Raw genomic sequence first — 9,662 nt, forward strand, 5'->3', positions numbered from 1 at the left:
AGTCAGAGGAAGGGTGGGAGCAGGGCTTTGCAGGGGGGGCTAGGAAAAGAGCAGGAATTACCAGGTTTAAATAAAGTAAACTTTTCAGCCATCTGGTCAGTGTTTGGGATCGAGAGAGAAGTAGTGAAAGCAGGAGGAGCTACAAGATAAAAGTTTTATTTTTAATGCTCAATTTTTGAAACTTTTAACAACAAAATATTCCAAATTTCTAATCAGTCAAACTGAAAAATATTGATTGTCTCTGACAACAAGATCCATTGCTGAAGTTTGATTTGTTAAGGTTAGATCACTAACAATGAAATTTAGCTGTCAGTTTCTCATCATTGCACTTTAAATGGATGAGTCAGCACTGTATCCAAGAGGTAATGTAAACCAATCTACAGATACGCATCATTGTTCAAGAAAAGTAGCACATAGGCTGGTGAGGAGAATCACAACAAATGAAGTCAGAATAAAATGACTAAGGGGACATATCCCTGAACCAAGCACTCTAAAATTAAGGACAAAACAATGTGTCAGGCAATGATTGATCAGTCTGGAGTGTTTTGTCAAAATTCAGTCGTCTTTGCAGCCCCACCCCCAGGCACTTCCTATAATCAAAGGCCATGCCCACCCATGGCTAATTAGACATTAAGCAAACGTCAAGAGGGCCTGATTTAAAGCAGCCATCCTAGACCTGTGCAAAACAAAGGGAGCGGAGAGGGGAAATGGAAAAGATCCAGATCAATACTGAGCAGCACTTTTGTTTGCTAAAATGCCATAGAGGCTGAAATAAATCAGATAGACGAGGGAGAGAGCGGCCAGCCATTTCGTTCTCACGGCTCCCCGGGCACTGCACCGAGAGCAGGCACACCTGGCCTAACAAAGCCCGAAGAGAGGGGAGGGATGAGCATGCAGGCGTGCTTTCACAGAACCACACACTCAAACATACCCATACATGCAAACTATCTCAGTTAGATTACTTAAACTGGAGGGAATCTGTTTAGTATTTTATTAGAGCCATGTGCAGAATCATTCAAAACATCAGATCATGCTAGTTGCAGAAAAAAAAAGAAAAAAAAAACATATGCTCAAAGCCTTTTAAAGGGATTCACTTTTCTGTGTTTTAAGACTTTTTATCATTCAGTCTACATTTTGAAAGACTGGACTTTTATCTACACCTTTAAACCTCAGTATTAAGAGTAAAAGAAAACAAACTTTAGCAGATGATGGGCCCATGTTTGCACCCATGCACTGGAACTGTCAAATGGGGATTGCATTTAAGAATACAAAAGTCTACATCATTTAAACTAGAAGTGCAAAGATGACCATCATCAGATGTTGGCTGTTTTGCCACAAAACTGAGTTTGTGTTGTCTTTTTGAATAATGTCTTGGCTCCTGAGCATCTCATCCCAAAACTTTGGAAACATTTGCAGATGTAGGAATGTGTCTAACAAGGAAAAAAACCCTTGCTGTCTTTAATAGATGTTTGAAACTGCAGCTTTACACAATGTTTGGTCCTTATTCTCTTAAATTTGTTTGTAGTTAATCTCTGAAAAAAATCTAATGTGTAAGGGCTTTACCAATCCGAATCCTTTGGTCTTGGTCCTGCTCCAGTTATCTTGTCAATCTGGTCAGATCAAATCTCTGTTTCTCCAAGCTAAGATTGTTCAATGAGCTAGCTGCAACAAGATGTTATTTGTTAATTTCCTTTCTGCAGAACCTCACTTTAAGAGATTTGAACTATTGTTTTCAACATTGATATAGCCCAAGCTGTTTCTAAAATACACAAATAAATAATTATCATCATAGTAAACAACTTTATAAAGCTATTAGACCGTGAATGGACAAATATTTTTTAAGAACATCTAATAAGTGGCTGTAATTTTAGAAACATCATTTAAAAATCTTATAACATTTACATCATCAACAAAAATGATGTTATATATTCATTTTAATTTAATAAGCCTTTCTAGTTTTCACCAGTTTAACCATCTTGTCATCTTTAATGCTAATACTGAAACCCTAATCATCACATTTTAAGTCCTACACAACCCTCCCCCCTTCTCACAAATTTCCAGAGTTACAGGGTTTCCATTCTGATGAAAAGGCCTCACTTCACCAGTCTTTTTCCTTCCAACTAACCAGTCGCCACACTGCAGCATCTGTGGGACGGTTCCCCCTGTAAATCATACTGTCACTTCTCACACTCGGTACCTCGTGAGCGTGATCGCCTGAGCTGGTTTCAATTTGTGCCTGGCGCAAAGTTAATAAGTTTGAGATAAATTCAGCTGGCCTGGCTGGAGCTGATTTGGAGTGGTGTACGCTTTCACCCAACTGATTATCCCTGGTCCTAAACTTCACCGGTAAAGCACAAAGAGAGAGTCTGTTTCACACTAATGCAGTGTGACCCCATGCAGAGGAGCCTGTTATCATTGCTATTTAGTGAGTTCAGGTTACAGGTGAGTCAGGTACTAAAAAGATAAAACTGACATGGCGTAGGCTGACTGCTACGCCTGGATAACATGCATCATTTCAACATCATAAATGCGCTCAGATATGAACGCATAGACAGTTTTTGAACATATCAAGAGTATAATAACTACATGTTGCCACATTTTGAAAGTATATTTCCATAATTTATACCAACATTATTGAGATAAATGTCTAGTAAATCCAAAACATTCTACTGTGGTTAAAATATAAATATATTTTATTGAAAAGGCAAGACTATAGATAAAACATCTGCTAACCTTTTTTTAAGGTAGAAAGTTAAAGATAAATAGGTGTGTAAAAACATCTATTATATTTCCTAATTAAATGAATCAGGTGGTAGCTGTCAGGTCCTTTTTAAGGAAGTATTGAGAACCCCCTAATAATATGCAGTTGCAGAGCAGAAATAACTTATTTACTGAGGTCTGGATGAAAATACAAGAGAAACATGCAAGTCAAACAAATCTGCATTTTACCGAGAGTGCAATTATTCACTGTCTCTGAAAGTGGTTTACCACTCTTTTACCACACAAGTGCCATTGCTATTTAGGAAAATTAACCTTACATGGAGGTGATACTCTTCCGTGGTAACCTCTGGCAAACAGGCGTGATGTTGGTAAGCACCCGTTTGGCTATCATTAACAAGCTGGAAGTGAGTGGAGCCCTTTCTGCTTCCAGCCACATGATTGGGGGGCTACCCTCAGTAACCTAACGCAGGAACCAATTATGCATAATTTAAGACTTAAGCAATTCTGACAGATTTCTGAAAATTACTGTAGAGGTCTTGTTGCTGTTGCTGGGGATAAACGAGAGTGGGATATTTTGACAGGTTTCTACCACAAACCAGTTCTCAGATAGACAAAGGTAAAGGTTACATGGTGCCTAATATCCATGTGTTGATTGGGGCTAAAGTCAGGAGGTTAAGTAAGGTCTAGTTAGCTGGGTTCTGAAATACGACAGAAAAGGTTAAGCAAAACACCAGGCCTCCATCCCACCTGTCCACAAATTACTGCTACATAAACATGAAGGTTGAACGTCTGCATGCACATGCATAAGATAAATTTACGTTGGTGGTCGAAGTTCCCCAATTATCAATCTGACCAAGAGTGGTGGAATAAAAAAATATCAGTTTGAGTTAACACACTTGATAAAGCCCTGTGTGATTATCAATCTAGACTTGTTTTAGTCATCAAAACTCCTAAATGATAAGAAGCACAAAAATCTGAAAATTTTGACCTTTTTGAGTCGAATTTTGGTGGATTTTTCTTCGTTATGAATTGTAATTTATTCTTCTACACGGTACCATATGTCCTTATATTTTTTCCTCACTGTTCTTTGTGCTAACAAGTGGATGTGTTCGTGTTTAAAGCCTGTCTCTCTATGTTTGCCCATCATGGTCAGACAGGAAGCTGGTCAGACTGCGGTCAGTGTGAGCCAGTCCTAAAACCTTTCGACTAGGTGTGAAGAAGACTTGGTGACATTTCTCCCATGTGGCAGACTTCTGATGAAGCTGAGAAGGAGGAGTTATTGCTCTGGATACATTTTTGGCTCTCCTTATATACCCAGTACCCAAAACAGGAAACACTGAAGTGTGTATTTACGTTTGCTGTAATGCTAATAGACTTTGTGCTCAGTGGAAAAAAAAAAGTATTCAAAAGTCATGTCCAATCAAACCTTGACTGACATTTATGCAAGCCATGGGATTACAGTATTTATCTGAATGTGTGTGAATGCATGTACTTGTGGTGTGTGGTCTTATTCACATCACACATAGATGCCCGCCTCCTCCCCCCTCTCCACTGTGCGGCCAATACAGCGTCACCCAGAGACACAATTAAGAGCCCATGCCGGAAAGCAGGGCTAAGCGGGTGGATGCTGAGATGAGACAGGCTCACCGGGCAATTCCTTTCCCTCCTTGTTTCCAAAGGCCTCTTGGCAAGACGCAGAAGGCCCAAGATGTCAGCTTGAAGCACAAGACCAATCTGTCTCAACACAGTTGGCTGACTACAGGACCTAAAGGAATCCCAACATGTACCATCTCTCTGCTTGCTTTGCACTGAGCCATGCATGCTCACCCAGCGGGAAACAGGAAGGCCTGATCAGCCCAGGATTTCACAGCAGTTCAGGTGGTCTGCATGCAGAGGTGCTGAACTCATGGGATGTGACCAACAGATTTTTTCTGGTCCAAGCCAGCTTTTCATGGAAGGTAGCACAAAAAGTGTTGTTCCTGTCAAACTCATTGCTCGACTGTAAATGATTTGCACAGAAAGACTACAGATACTTGTTTAAACTAAATGCTAGTTAACAATATGTGTTTTATATCATATAAAAATGTTTTTAATTGGTGTTTTTTACATTTGTTGGAAATTTTCACTCTATTAAGTTATCTGAATAAACTGGCACTTTATGCTAAAATCATACAAGAACTACCAATGCCCTTGGTAAACAAATTATGCTCAAAAAGATTTTAAATGTTTTTTTTGTTTTTTTAAGCGAAGTGGTTTAGCAGTATTGAGTGTATTGACTGTTAAAACGTAACTAAAAGCATTAGATTCAAGATAAAATAATTGCGTAATTCAAACAACAGCCAAATTTTACAAATCATCTCTTCGATGTGTTCGATGTCTTGTAAAGGGCTATATTTAGGACAGTGTTTTGTATTGCCTCCAGCACAACATTAACCTTTGACCTTTTGGTGCATTTGGTTTTGGACAACTATTTCGGGGACTGAATTTGTTGGATAGTTCTGACCCATGTCCACCAAAGCAACTCAACAAACGTATTCAAGTTCAATCTTCGGGTAGCCATTGATGTGTGTGTTGCAGCACCTCTTCCAGCAGTACAGTGTTTGTTTCCAGGCCCAGGATGTATACACAGACCAAAGAGATTTACTACTTAAAGATGTAAGTGCTAAAGGAGTGTTGCAGCTCATTGACTTTTCAAGTGGATAGACATCAGGCTCTTGAGCCTCTCTGATACAAAGTGTAAAGTGTTTGTTTTTCCTGAAAGTGAGTGTCCCAAAGCCATTTACTTTGAAATCTGTTTTAACATTTTACTTCCAATGTTCCCAAAAATGATAATGAAATACAACACAAAAGAAAAATTCTGGTGAAAATACAGAAACTTCTATAGCTCCACTTCCTGAAAATTTTTCTATTTCCTTACTTTCTCAAGTATCTAATTGGCTGCTGGTGTTTGACACCCAGGCGACAGGTGTTTGTGTTTCCTGTTCTGAAACCTAAAGTAGGTTTATTTAGGGTTTTCACATGCGAACTACATCCACCTGCCAGCTCTCACTCTGTCCTGTAGCATCATCTGAGTCGCTCACAGTTCTATCTGTTCCAGCCAATCAGGCTGCAACACAACTTAGACTTCTTACGTAAAGTCAGCTGTGAAATTACACATCTCTACAAGTAGCTTCTCAGCTACTATCAAACCCCAAGTGTCTGTTAATACTAGCCGACCATTCCACCCCCACCCATCGTAACACACCCATGTTTTATAAAATTACATCAAATAAAAAGCACCTCTGGGAAGATTTTTACAACTCATGTGTCCCCAGTGTTGTGACAAATGGACAATTTATGCAATAAATGTGTCATTACAGCATTTTACATGTTTTTAAAAGAAAATGCATTAGGCTGAGTACCAGAAGTCAAATTACTCATGTACAGTGTCTGAAATAGACAAGTACAAGTATATTCAAAATCCAATTTAAGAATTTACCTTTTTTATTTTTTTGTGTTTTAGAGATATTATTTTGATTTATTGGAATAAAATTAGACTTAGATTTTTAATGACACAATCCATAGGCAAAATAAATCTATAAATGATATGCAGAAACCATTGTGAGCTGATAAACTGGATGCCAGATTAAAAAGTCACTCCCAGTCCTGTCATCATCTCTTCTTCTTTTGTTTCCACTCTTTCCCTTTGCTGCTTTTTCCAGCTGACCTAGTTTTTAGCTTTTAGCACCTTTATTTTAAATTCATAAGACAGAAAATGTAAAAGACAATAAATGAAAAGTATATGTACAAAATTTCACTTCACTGAGCAGTATGAGCAACTATGATAATGTGACCATGATAACATTTTAAGGGAAATTATTTAGGTATAAAGGAGCAGCTTAAGGTGTGGTGTATGCTTTAGTTTTAATGGCTTGTACCTCTTAAGTTACTACTTACACACTAAAGTCACTCCTATAGTTCATATAACTTTGCAACAATTTGCAAAAAAAAAAAAAAAATACTTGTTAAAAAAAGCTGTTTTGACAAAGGTACATGAAAACAAGTACATGCTGGGAAATATAAATAAAACTGGATTCAATCAAACCAGGCTAGACATTTTCATCTTTTTGTCTTTTACATGTTTTTAGTATATTTGTGTAATTGTAAAGCAACACTGAAGCAAATACTCTCACCTCTGTTAAATAGAAATTGCTTATCAAGTAGGTTTTTATCAACTGGTTTGGAACAAACAGAAGTCAACATATTAGTAAATCTGATCATAAATGTAGGTACAGAACTGTGGTTGCTAACTGGGAGCAAAATCATAAGGAAAAGGATACAAGAAAACTAATTAGCTTCAAAATATGTATAAAATTCTGTTACAAACAAGTGTCTACAAACACTGGAAGTAAACCCAGCACCTGACTTTAAGGATATGTGAAAATGTTACTGAATCCTCTGTCCCAAAGAAGAAAAATGATCACTTTAATTACATAAGCTTCTTAATAAAATGCATCTCATAAAGCCAGACGGTGATAATGACATTGCCAATGCATTTCTTTCTAACTTAACATGTATGTTTTCTTTGCAGCATGTCTCACTGAATGATGTTTTCTGCAGGTCCCAGTCTACAAATACAATACTAAGCAGTAACTTCATTTAACCATCATGGAAACATGATAATATGAGAGGGGCCTTTAAGTGTCTGGCTCAGAGACTGGCTCTGGGGTTTTGTGGGTTCGATTTTTGATTGCTTGCGAGGCTGACAGCATTCAAAAGGTAGTGGGAATGGAGGGAGAACAGGAAGGCAGCAATGCAGAGATTTGGATGCATGGTCATTTTTTTATGACTTTGATTTTGGGAGAGGCAAAATGCAACATTACATCACTCATGTGGTGATGCTGGCAAAATGAAAAAAGAAAGAAAAAACATAAATTGAGTTAAGTTGAAAAGTTTATGGCAACTGTAATGGAAATTAAGGTTTTAAAGTGATAGTTCATTTTTTAAAGTAAAGTTCTGTGGAAATGTTATAAACATTTAAAATCTTACCCATTGTAGATAAGTCTTTGAATAGATTCAATTTGGAGAAATGTATTAGTACTGGCTGAAGTGAAAAGCTAATGATTATTCTGGGTAAGGCCAAGATCAAATCCAAATAAATTATTGCCTTTAAACATCTCCAATCTCAAACTTTATTATATAAATGTTTACACTGCTGTCATGTTCACATTACACAGTTATTTGCATTGGATTCTGTGGTTACTTGCAAGTGCAAATAGCAACAGTGAAAGCTAGCTGTAGCCCTTCTAGTGCAGCCTGGGGCACTTCCAGCAAGAATGTTATAATATGTCTGGCAAAATAGCTGTTTAATGTGAAACTGACAGCAATATAAAGAGTTTTAAAATGGTGTTTGCATGAGGTTTATAGGTTTTTTGAGACTGAAGGTTTTTTTAAGACCAAGGCAATCCACTTTGGTTATGGTCTCTCACAGACTAGCTTTGAGCTCATCAGTCCAGTAAAAGTTAAACACTATTTCTCTAAACTAGAGTTGGGTTGTTTAAAAAAATAAGTTCATAACCTTGCCACAGAAGCCAATTTCAAAAGATCTAAATACTTTTAATGCCTAATGTGACTTCTCTTGACTGTCCTGCTAATAAAATTCTATATTATATGGTCAGATAAGTTCAGTAAACTTCAACTACTGCTAAGGTGTGTCGTTGTAGTTACAGTAAATTCTACTTTGTTAAGGGGTAAGGTCAATTCCTGTTGATTGTATTAAAGCAAAATAAATAAATTTTAAAGAGTTAATACATTTTAAAGCAGCACAATATTGCAGTATTTCCAGGTAAGATCATAAGCTAGTCTTAGTCTAGAACACTGTTTTATTTGTTGTAGATGTAAATTTCTGGAAAAAAAAATTATACATGTAGATTTTATTTTTGAATCGACTGTGGTGAAGTTTAAGCCTTCAAACCTCTTCACATTCAGCAGATGGTAGATTTAGATAGAATTCCTTGTTATCAACCTTGTCAATAAGGCATTTATGCATAACCCAAAAGAGCAGGAAGGTTGGGAAACTGAGATGGTTTTCTAAAGAGATAAAAATCAGCTGGCGCCTGTTGAGGAGGTGCCTGTGTACAGTATGTCCTGTCGCTGCAGAGGACAAAGACTCTCCCTAATCATACCTTAAAAACAGGATTTCAATATCAATGCTCAGTTTTGGCTTTGGAAGACAACATTCTGAAAGTGGTTAAAGATTAGCCAAGAAGAACTACATTCAGAATAACTTGTAAAACGATCTCCCAAAGGATGTAACAAGTTATTATCTCAAAAAAAAGAAAAGAAAAACTCAACCATTTACTTCAAAACATCAATTTTAGATACATTGATGTGACTCTATAGTTGTCTTGTTCACTGGACATAACAGCAACGTATTTTCTCTTGTACTCTTTCCAGCTGAATCTATTGTTCAAATTCTCAACTTGTTGATTTTTTTTTTCTGTAACTTCTCCACATCAACTGTAAATCCTAGCCCGCTGTGGGACTGCACTTGTCTTCTCTTTCAACCTCTGATCTTTCAGCTGGTGGGAAACATTCAGAGGTTTTTCCATTTTCTTCCTGTTCCATGCAGGACTTTAAAGTGGTGTCCCAGGAGACTCGGTTTGGGTTTACAGACAAAACTTTTCACCCCTTCCCCCACAAGCTCACCGTCCCATGTCTATCCGTTGGATTTCATCTGCTTTTTCTTGGGGTCTGCCACCTGCATGTGCCTGTGCATAGATACCCATTGTTAAAAAGTTAGGCCTCAGTAAGCAGCTTCAACCAAACTCAGGTGAAACCCCGTTTTAAGGTCACAGGAGTGCGCCGAGGTGTAAGTACTGTGTAACTTAAGATTTTTAATTACAGACTCTGCATAGTGCTGCGATAAGAAGGTCACAGTTTCCTGAAAGTCTGCTTGGTGA

The sequence above is a fragment of the Kryptolebias marmoratus genome, linkage group LG12 (assembly GCF_001649575.2).
Source record: "Kryptolebias marmoratus isolate JLee-2015 linkage group LG12, ASM164957v2, whole genome shotgun sequence".
NCBI lineage: Eukaryota > Metazoa > Chordata > Actinopteri > Cyprinodontiformes > Rivulidae > Kryptolebias > Kryptolebias marmoratus.